Source organism: Phocoena sinus, chromosome 12 (genome assembly GCF_008692025.1).
Source record: "Phocoena sinus isolate mPhoSin1 chromosome 12, mPhoSin1.pri, whole genome shotgun sequence".
Classification (NCBI taxonomy): Eukaryota; Metazoa; Chordata; class Mammalia; order Artiodactyla; family Phocoenidae; genus Phocoena; species Phocoena sinus.
This window is the reverse complement of record NC_045774.1, coordinates 43997011-44008034: the sequence shown is the minus strand read 5'-3', so window position 1 is coordinate 44008034 and position 11024 is coordinate 43997011. Positions and strand designations below refer to the sequence as shown.

The following is an 11024-nucleotide window of genomic DNA, read 5'->3' as shown; positions in this document are numbered from 1 at the left end:
CTGTTTCCTCAGCTGTGAAAAGGGGATGATACTAGTATCTGTATTATGGCACTGTGGTGAAGATTAAATGAGTTAACCCATATGAAGTACTTAGCATAGTTCCTAGGACTTGGTAAGCACTATATGTGTTTATTGTTTATAGCAGCCTTTGGTGTAGATATAATAAGAATTACGATCCCTACTTTAGAAATGAGAAAACTGTAGAGCTAGGACTATGTATAGTTTGTTAGGGCTGCTGTAACAAAGTGCCTCAAACTGGGCGACTTACACAACAGAAATTTATTGTCTCACAGTTCTGGAGGCTAGAAGTCCAAAAGCAACTTGTCAGCAGGATTGGTTCCTTCCAAGGCCATGAAGGAGAATCCATTCCATGCCTCTCTCCCAGCTTCTGGTGGCTTCTGCCGATCTTTGGTATTTCTTGGCTTGTAGATGCTTCACCCTGATCTCTAGCTTTATCTTGACATGGCATTCTCCCTGTGTATGTGTTTCTGTCTCCAAATTTCCCCTTTTCATAAAGATAACAGTCGGATTAGGAGCCCATCCTACTCCAATAAGATTTCATCTTAATTATAATTATTATGTCTTAGTTATATCTGCAATGACCCTGTTTCCAAATAAGGTCACATTTTGGTGTATTGGGTATTATGACTCCAACATACGAATTTTTGCAGGACCCAATTCAACCCATTACAGATTTCAAGTTACATCTTTTTTTTTTTTGTGGCACACGGGCCTCACACTGCTGTGGCCTCTCCCGTTGCGGAGCACAGGCTCCGGACGCGCAGGGTCAGCGGCCATGGCTCACGGGCCCAGCCACTCCGCGGCATGTGGGATCTTCCCGGACCGGGGCACGAGCCCGTGTCCCCTGCATCGGCAGGCAGACTCTCAACCACTGTGCCACCAGGGGAGCCCTCTTCTTTCTTTTCAACATGGACTTTCTGTGACTTCTTTCCATTTAGGATTAGAGATAAAGACATTAAGAGAAGTTTAGGGACATTATACTTGCACTGGATAATTTCAGTTTTCTCTGTAAATGTGGATGATATGTCACCGTCCCAAAGTATAGGGGATAGAGGAAGAATAGAATGCTTTTGGAAGAGGCAAAAATCTAAAGTATCACAGTAAAGATTTTACTGAGAAGTTAGCTGGAAATGAATGAGTGGGTAGATATGCATCTGAGTGATGTCAGATAGAAGTTGATGCCTCCCAGGTTTATAGTAGGGATCGAGGTAGAAAGGACAAATATGATTGAGGTTCCCGAATCACTGAGGGAGTTAGAAATATCGCCAAACAATAAAAATGACCTGTGAAGATTAAAAAGAGTACAGACACAGATAGTGATTGCAAGTGATGAAAGTGCCAGGAGAGTCACCCCTGGCGAGTCACTGAGAGAACTAAGGTGGCCCCAGGAATGGAAGAGGCTAGCTCCCATCTTGCTTATGGCTTGGGGAGAACGGCATTTGGTCTCCATGGGAGAGCACAACAGAGGATGTATCACTGAAAGAGTCAAAGTTGCTTCACAAAATCTTTAATTTGGAAGCATCTCAAGTGATCTCTGCACCGTCCCTTGCCCCATTTAACTCAGGAGTCACCTGACAGGTGGTCATCTCATCACCATGTTCATTTAGGACAAGACATGAGAAGAAAGTCTAAGACATAAGATTAGTAGAAAAGGACTTTTCTCCAGCATGGATGAAGAGAACTCCGTCAGGTTTGACCAAAAGAAATAGCTAGGTAAAATCTGGCCATGAGCAGATATAGACACCAAGTTAAACGTTCATGACCTTGAATATAGACACAGACACAAATATTAAATATCTGGCATTTCAGGCCCTGAATTGGGGTGTTTCTGGCAGGAGCATGTTTTTTGGCCTGTGGATCTGTGACCATCAGTTCAGAAATTATTGTCTTGTTCTGCACAGCATGCATGGTCTCCAGCAGTCTAGTGAAGCTTTTCCTTAAAAATTGTTTCTCGACTAGTAACATTTTATAGACAGATATATAAAGGCTCATCATAAGAAGTTTTTAGCGCAAGATAATAGGAATAGTGTAGGTGTGAAAGAAAGAATAATTCATTGGAAAGTATCCTTATTATATTGACATCTCTACATAAAAGAAACGTTGGCAGTACAGAGGATTTTTAAAAATTTCCAAATAGTAGCACTAATAAAGCGCTTAAACCAAACCGTTAAATATGATGATAATCTTTGGGAATGTGGTTGAAAGTGGGGACTTGAAGGGAATCACTTGAAATTTGAAAACAGAAGAACCTCAGTAAAAGTCTTGGCACCGAAATAGTTATCCCGCAGAAAGGGTGGCCTGGCCAGTCTGGGCTTGAGGAGAGAGGGGAGGGACGGGATGTCTAATACTGTGCAAGAGGGGCTGAAAGTTTTGAGGTGGCATTTAGGAAAGACCCTGAGAAAACCCATGAAAACCACTCATGGAATGCTAGGAAACAGCAAGGGATTCTCAGGGAGTGGACTGTGGTCAGAGGCGGGCCAGGCACATTGACAAGGGCATGGCAGGCTTGGGGGTGCAGGAGCCAGCCACAGCCGAGGGTGGGCATGGAGCTTTGTGCCTAAGCAAGGGTTGGGAGGGCACTGGGCAGGGGGCAGCTCTCAGTGAACTCCGTTAAGAATTGCCCTCAGCAACCTTCAAAGGTTCAAGCATTGTAGTATAGTTTACCTCCAAAATGTTTATCTTGGTATACAAAAGATTTTTATTGCTTCTTTTTATGTAGTTATAGAGCTATCTTACTATATGTATAGTTATCTCTGAGTATTTAAAGGTTTACATCTTAACACATTCATTAACTTCATCTTATTCAATAAATATTCTGTTTCTTAAGTGCTGGGCACTCCTAGATGTTGGGGATATAGCAGAAAGCAAAGTGCCCTCACGGAGCTTACATTCTAGAAGGGGGAGCCAGGCACACAAAAGAAATAAGTAAGTTGTGTGGTAGATTAAAGGGTTGTAAGTGCCATGAAGAAAAATAAAACCCCGGAGGGAGTTAGGGAATGGTGGTGGTCGTGCGTGGTAAGAGTGTAACTTAAATAAGATGGTCACGTCCAGCCTCACTGAGAAAGTGGCAGTTGAGCAAATACGTAAAGGAGGTGAGGGAGCGAGCTATGTGGATGTCTGGGGGAAGCATGCCAGGCGAAAGAACAAGCACACAGGTGCTGAGGAGGGAGCGCACCCCGTGTGTATAAGAATAGCAAAGAGGCCACCTGGCGAGAATGGGGAAAGAGTGGGGAGAGCTGTAGGATGTGAAGGCAGAGATAACACAGTCAGGCCATGTAATGACTTGAGAGCTATCGTCAGTACTTTGGTGCTGACTCTGAATGAGATGGGAAAACACTGGAGGGTTTTAAACAGAGTGGTGACATAATCTGAGTTATGGTTGAACATGATGGCTCTGGTTCCCATGTTGAGAATATCTACTGGAGATGAGGGTGAAGGCAGGGAGACTAGTTTGGAAGCTATTGCAATAATTTGGGCAAGACATGATGTGGCTTAGGCTGTTATGGTGGTGGCAAAAGTAGCTGGATTCCGGATGCATTTTGAGAATGGAGCCAACGTAATTTGCTGATGGTTTGAATATGGAGACAGAGGCGGGAAGGGAAGGAGGGGTAGTTTGGGCCTGATTGGTTGCCAGTAACTGAGACTGAGATGGGGAAGTCTGAGAAGGCAGTGCCTGCATCTTTGGGTTAATTACATCTCTGTATCATTGTTTCACAAACCAAGTCTGTGGTATTCTGAGTTTTGATTATGATTCATAGGAGGACATTTGGAAAGTGCTCAGGGATTTTGATTCCAAAGAAATATGATCTGAGACAAAAATGAGAGTCAACAAAAGTACACATAAAAATGTTTGAGAATGTGAAAGGCAACAACAAAGAAAGTGAAATTTATCATTGGTGAGTATTTGAAGATTAAAAAATGGAAGAATGCTTGAATATAAGTGAGAAATGAAAAAAGAGCTTGTGTGTTGTGATAAAAGCATCACTCCATATGTACCCATCCAATAAATGAAAGTTTAATGTTAATCAGATGAACTGGAATTGTATGTTGAATGCCAGCAAATTACTTTCCAATGAAAGGCTTTTAAGCTTTTTGCCTAACATCATGTATTTCATTTTTAGACAATATCTAAAGCTTTTAAGCAGTTTCTGAGTCCAGTGTATCCTGCTGTGTCCTTTGCTTTAACAGCAACATCCTTGGACAGAGTCATTTTTCTGGGTTGAAGTTGGAAAAATAATAGAAGTTGAGTAAAGAAAAAGATTTGGTGAAAAGTATCACGACATTTTCTTGTCTAATGGGACAAAGAGTTATGACGAGACTCTCAGAATTCGAACAGGAATTTAGATGACTGAACTAAAAGGAAGTCAGGGAGTCCCCAAGACCACTGTTGGGCTCAGTGATTCATTAGAAGGGCTCAAAAAGCTGTTAAAATCAGGTTATAGTTTAAAACAGCCAACGGATAGAGATTGAAATCAGCAAAGGGGAAAGGTGCATGGACCTAAGTCTGGGAGAAACAGGCACTGGCTTCCAGTATCCTGTACTAATGAAGTTCCACTCCCACCAACAATATGTGACAACACGTGCAAAGCTTTGCCAGCCAGGGAGGCTCACCCGAGCCTTGGTGTCCAGGGCTTTTATTGGGGTTCAGTCGTGTAAACATGCAGCGCCTATATGAATGACTTCAGATATTCAGATTCTAGCCCCCCAGAGCAAAGACAGGAGTTTGTCGTGAATCACATTGTTAGTATAAATTATCTGATCATACTGGTACCACGTGACCCAAGGCCTCAGGCATGCAAAAAAAACCTCTTATTACATAGAATATTACAAGGGCTCAGAGCTCATCTCCCATGAGCCAGACAAGGGTCAGTCCTGAAGACAGGCCTTTCTTGGAAATGTGTAGGTTTTGAGTTAACCCTTTCCGGCATAGCTTGGTAGGGCTTTGAACATGGTATTAGTGCTTCTTAGAGTCATTATCATTAGAGGGTAAATTTCCAGGACCTGATGCTGGAGGGGATGATATAAGGACATACCCCAAGTATACATAGTTTTAGCTAAATTTGTAAATGAGTGAACCAGAGTAGATTATAGATGAGAGGTTAAAACGTGTTTTGTGGTACTTTGCCTGAAAATGTATAATTGATGTCATGACACATCCCACATAAGTTTGCAGATGCTGGGCTAGGAGAATAGAGGAACTAACCTGCAATTATGTGGTATTGATTGGGATCAGGAAAGAGGTGGAAAAGAGGAAGGGAGCCTGGAAGTTGAAGTTGAGGCAGAGGAATTGACTCATGCAACTGTGGAGGCCGATCTACTGTCTGCAAGCTGGAACCCAGGAAAGTTGGTGGTGTAAGTCCCAATCTAAGGGCAGACGTCCTTAGATGACGTCTAGATGAGGAGACGACGTCTTAGATGAGGAGACGACGACGTCCCAGCTCATCAGTCAGGCAAAGAGAGAGGGAGAAAGGAGGAGAGGGGTGGGAAGGAGAGAGAGAGAGAGAGAGAAAGGAGGGGGGGATCTCTCCCTTCCTCTGCCTTTTTGTTCTATTCAGACCCTCAATGGATTGAATGAGGCTCACCCATATCAGAGCAATCTGCTTTACTCAGGCTACTGCTTTTAACACTAACCTCTTCAGGAAACCTTTTCACAGACACAACCAGAAATAATGTTTAACCAAATATCTGGGCACTCTTTGGCCAGCCAAGTTGACATATAAAATTAACCATCACAACTGGTAAGAAAAGAAGTCAACATATCTCAGAATCAAAGGGGGAGATTTGGTTACAGAATTAAAGGCACTTATATTCACAAATTCAAAGAATTACATTACCAACTGAAAACTAATGTATAATATCATTTATGGGAAGTAGAAAATATATTTCAATCAAGCATAAGATATGTAAAATTTTAAGTTCAGAAGTAATTTTTTCATCTTTAAATTTTACCAAGACTGTTGTTTCTATGTTTAGTATATTTTTCTGACTGTGTAAACAAATATATATCAGTATGATGTATCAGTAAGCTTTATCTCTGTATATAAAATTTGGTTGGTGAAGAAATAGTATTAAATGTGGAAACTTCTCCTCAGATGTGTTCAGTTACCTGGAATGTGTAGCCTGAAAGTTACAAATGTGCAGTTGTGCAGGAAGAAGGACCGACTTCTTGGCATCAAATACTTTATATCTGTCAAAGTATTTGATATTTTTAAGCCCTTGAAGATTCTGCAAGGTTCTGAGTACTCGGTGCGTTGTACCTATTTTAAAAATAACTTTCTGTGAGTGATAGTTCGTGAGCACTTCCTCGTAGTGTCATGGCACACTTCCTCTTATGTGGACTGACTTTGGTGTTCTCGTTGACAAGGTGATGACAACCGCTAGCATTTATTGAACTCTTTCTAAATCCCAGGCACCCTTTTAATGCTTGAAGCTAATTTAAGATCACAGAAGCCCTGTGAGGCAGGTATTATTTTATCCGTTTTACAGAGGAGGAAACAGGAACATAGCTAAGAATGTGGTGGTGCTGGGTTTCAAACTCTGGAAGTCTGGCTCCAGCTTGTGCCCTCAATTGCTAATCAGGTTCAGAGGTGAATGATGAGAACCAGCATTTGGGGGAACACTTACCAGAAAGCGTTAAGTACTTTATAGGTGTTATGTCATTTAATCCCCCAAGCAGTCTGTGAGACGAATACCATTTCTATCTTCATTTTAAGTAAGGGAGTAGGTTTAGAGAGTTAGCTTGTCCAAAGTCATACAGTCGTGAAAAAAGCCACTCTGACCCCCAAGCCAGCACTCCTAACTACCTCACCGGTCTGCCCTCATGAATCTATGGCAGGAAGAAAAATTTTACTTTAGTTTTCATGGGCATTTCGTGGTTTAGTTTAACTGTTATAGAAACTGTATACGGTTATATTTAGCTCTTGGCTTCATTATCTTTATTCATCTTTTCATGCTTTATATTTTTAGTCAGTAATGCCAGAAAAGAGTGTTTTCATGGTTAAAGCGATTGCTGAGAAAGCCAGAGCTGATTTTTCAGACTCTTCTAGAAAAATCTTTGATTACTCACTATTTAGAAAAATTTTGGAAAAAAAAAAATTAAAAGATTGCTAACTGTCTTTTGGGGCCAGGTACAATAAGTTAAATAAATTGCTTTGGACTAAGGAAGAATTTTCATTTTGTATCCTCATGGATACAAAATGTTCCTGGATTTAATGGCTTCTCAATACATAGCTGAGTTAATTAATATTTGTAAGAAACTCTTACCCCCAATATCGATAGGGAACTGATATTCCAATTCTGGAAAACAATGCAGTGGAAAACTTAATACGCATAAGTTACTGCTTTTTAAAAGATTCAGAATACCAAAAAAGAAATACACTCATTGAATTAGCCTGAAAATAATATGAGTAAAAAATTCAGAAAATAAGATATTATCGTCCGATGTCATCATTAAGAAAATTGATTAAAATTGTAACAAAAGGTACCATTCAGAAGATATGCAATTGTTAGACTGCTAGATAAACTAGAATTTACTCATAGCTTGTCTTATAAAGTATAACCATTTCATTTTGTCTTTGAGCCTTTTTGCAGGCAAAATTCAGTACTCCACTAGTCTCATCAGTGACTTTGTAGACCTTCCCCCCACCTCTACCCTGGTCTCTCTGCCTCCATGAAAATGATACAGATTTTACTTCCTCTCTGCTTTCTGTAGGGCAACCACTCTCTCAAAAGCTGGATCTTAATGGTTTTTAGTTTTGTAGGAATGAGCACCAGGCAAAACTCTCCTCCTAATTATGTCTTCAGTTTGATAGCCACCAAGTTATTCATTCAAGTATTGATAGTGTCTGGTGTGTGGGAGATGGAGCCTTCAGACTTGATACCAGAAAATATCTCTGACCATTTAAAACATAATTTAGATGAATTATTCTCATATAAAGAAGTTATACTGTTATCATTGTTGGTGTAGGAAAAAAGTGAGCTTCAGATTATATTAAGGGAAAATGTGGTATCTTCACAACTTTCCTGGGGACAATGTAGAAATGTTCTTTGACTACACAGAGCTGCACTTAACTTACAAACTTAACCTAAAGTTCTCCAGTGTTGAGTGTAAAGGTGGTGAACATCAACTATTATACACAGTGTGGTTTTGCTGTGTGGGTTCAGGGTTATAATTACTCCCTCAGTAGTGTGTATAAATTCTTTGGGCTTCCATATGTTATAATTTCATATTGTGGACTTTTGTTTGGAAATGACTTTTTTGGGGGAGATGTATTTTGTTTCACCCTTAAGCAATAAGGAAACAATAAGCCTTCAGTAAAAAGAACTTTCATTTTGATTAAGAACCCTTGGTTTTTAAAATTTTCTTTTTTGGCAGAGTCCATAGGCTTTACACGTCAGGGAGTATAATTGTAGGGAATGATTGCATAGTACCAAAACCATACGTTTTCTTAACATTTGACATATTTAAGAATAATGTTAGATTTATTTCACTACAAAAATTTACCAAGGACATATAAGGCTTTATTTTGATATTGAGGAAAAATAACTAAAATTATCCTAATGATACCTTTAATAAAATTGAAATAGAAAAGTGAGGAGAACTTTAAACACATGTATATTCCGTTACTTAAAATATATGGAAACAGGGAAGTAGTATGTGTGAGACCATGACAAGATGTTTCTCAAATACTTGGAATTAGATTTCTTTGAGAGTTAAGTCCTAAAATAGATCAGAGAAGGAAATAAGTAGCTCTGCTGGGATGTACTAGTGCTCTTAGGCCATTGCTTTGCCTAAACCCTGATTGGAGGCCTATAGAGGGAGGGAACTTGGGTTTTACTGGAAGCATGATGAGGGAGGAGTTGTAGTTGCTAACTCCTGCAGGGTCTGCGCATTTTCCAGGGCAGAGGGTACGGTGTCAGGGGTGTTCAGTTGTTTGGTCTGCTGGGCTGTTTCAGCCCTTCATGGATAAGGGCACATCCAGATCTAGTGTGGAAGGGTTAGCTGTCCTAGTCATATTATTCACTACTGGGCCTATCCATTGGGTTGGGCAAACCATAACAGCTGATGTTGGGCTGGGCTTGGTGGAGGTGGTGGCAGGAGCTGTGGGGGGCATACATTTTGCTCTTCTTTCCTAAATATTCACTACAATTCAATTTTTTTTTTTTTATTTTGTGGTACACGGGCCTCTCACTGTTGTGGCCTCTCTCATTGCGGAGCACAGGCTCCGGACGCGCAGGCTCAGCGGCCATGGCTCACGGGCCCAGCCACTCCGCGGCATGTGGGATCTTCCCAGACCGGGGCACGAACCCGTGTCCCCTGCATCAGCAGACGGACTCTCAACCGCTGCACCACCAGGGAAGCCCCTAGACATTGATTTTTAATGATGTCCCAGGGGCATTTGTGACATGCTGACAACACAGACTCCTTTCAAGGGCAGCTATGGTGGTGATCTCTACTCGTTGAGTTGCTCCAGGCCCAGGGCCCTTCCCACTGCCTTTGTTCTGATTCCTTGTACACCAGGCAATTGTCTAATAATTTTACTTCCTTTGTATTTTTCTGATGAAGCCAGAAAATATTTCCTAATCTGCTTGATAGTTGTATTTCTCATAAATGAGTGCACTGACATTCTGGTTTTATATATGTGGAGGGAGGAGGGATTTAGTTTCATTAACATCAGATAGCATCTCCTAGGGTGATCAGCTGAGATGCTGATGACATAGACTGACCCAAGACCAGAGCCTGGACTGAGTTTAAATCATCATCTCTGGCAATAGCAGCAGATGTCCTCCAAGTCCTCATGTACTCCTTCCATAATATCAACTTGTTCCTAGGAAACAGCTCCCCGGCCAGAGATTGTTTTTCCCAGCACTTACTGTATCACTGGGCCTTTCTTTCCAAAGAATACAGTAAGCAGCAGTCACCTTTTGTACACCAAGAATAAATAACTGGCCTTGGGAGGCAATCAGATTCAGATAATAGTTTATTTAATGTTTATGCTTTTCTTTGGGGGTAAAACCGCCAACAAATTCTTGAAAAATTTCAAGGGTCATTTGCTTTCCTGTCTAGTGAGTGTGGGGCTTACTGTGAACGATGCCCTAAAGGGTCAGGAGCCTTGTGTTCTAGTTTCAGCTAAGTCTCTAACACGTGGCGTGACCTTGCCCTAGTCAGTGGATATCTTTAGTTCTTATTCTTTTACTATAATATTTAGTTTCTTTCAAATAAAATATTTTACGGGTAGGTGAGTATCGTCTTGCATGTCTGAAACTTCTTCCCTTTTATTCAAAATGACAAATATTTATGAAGCCTTTCATGTCAGGTTCTATGCTAAGTGCATCACATAATATTTATTTTGCCTCAGGAAGTTGGGGCCATTTTATGGATGAGAGAACGGGGGTTCCGAGAGCAGGACTCAGTTGATCAAAACTAGTAGACAGCAGAGCTGGGACTTATACTCATGCCTGCCCAACTCCACGCCCATAATGTTAACCATAATGCTGTGCTCCTTAGACTTGGCACATATTATAAGGGGTTTTTTAATCCATCTTAATTTGGGACATGGTTTACTTTCTATAGGGTGATTTCTTCTATCCTTATACTTTGTATATTTCTAAAGCCAGAGGAATTGAAAGAACTTTTGTACTACTGTATGTTTCATTTATAAATCGCCCAGACTGTTTGCAAACCCATATCATTTTTGAAACTCGATGTACTCGTATAGCTTTCAGTTCTTGATCCTTCTCAGCATACTCTTTCTGTGCTTTCTTTGTGTAAGGATGACAAAAATGGAACCTTTAATGTTGTTGAATGTTAACAATTTGGCTAAAGGAAAGAACCTTGGTTTAGGGTTTGGGAGATTGAGGTTGTTTTTCTGCCTCTGAAGTTTACGCTAAGATGTTGTTAGATTAACTCTTAATACTGCTTTACCACATTGAGTTATTGTAAAGGGAAAGATCAAACACGTGAAGAGCGTTTCACACAAAATTTCTCTGTGTGTCAGCAATCA

The 11024-nt window shown here is 40.7% G+C and overlaps 1 protein-coding gene across 12 annotated transcripts in view; it reads left to right on the top strand.

Annotated features, from left to right (window-relative positions):
- The window catches only part of DSE (dermatan sulfate epimerase), a 70892-nt gene that overhangs the window by 13202 nt on the left and 46666 nt on the right, over positions 1-11024 (top strand). The gene's annotated exons all lie outside the window — the stretch shown is intronic.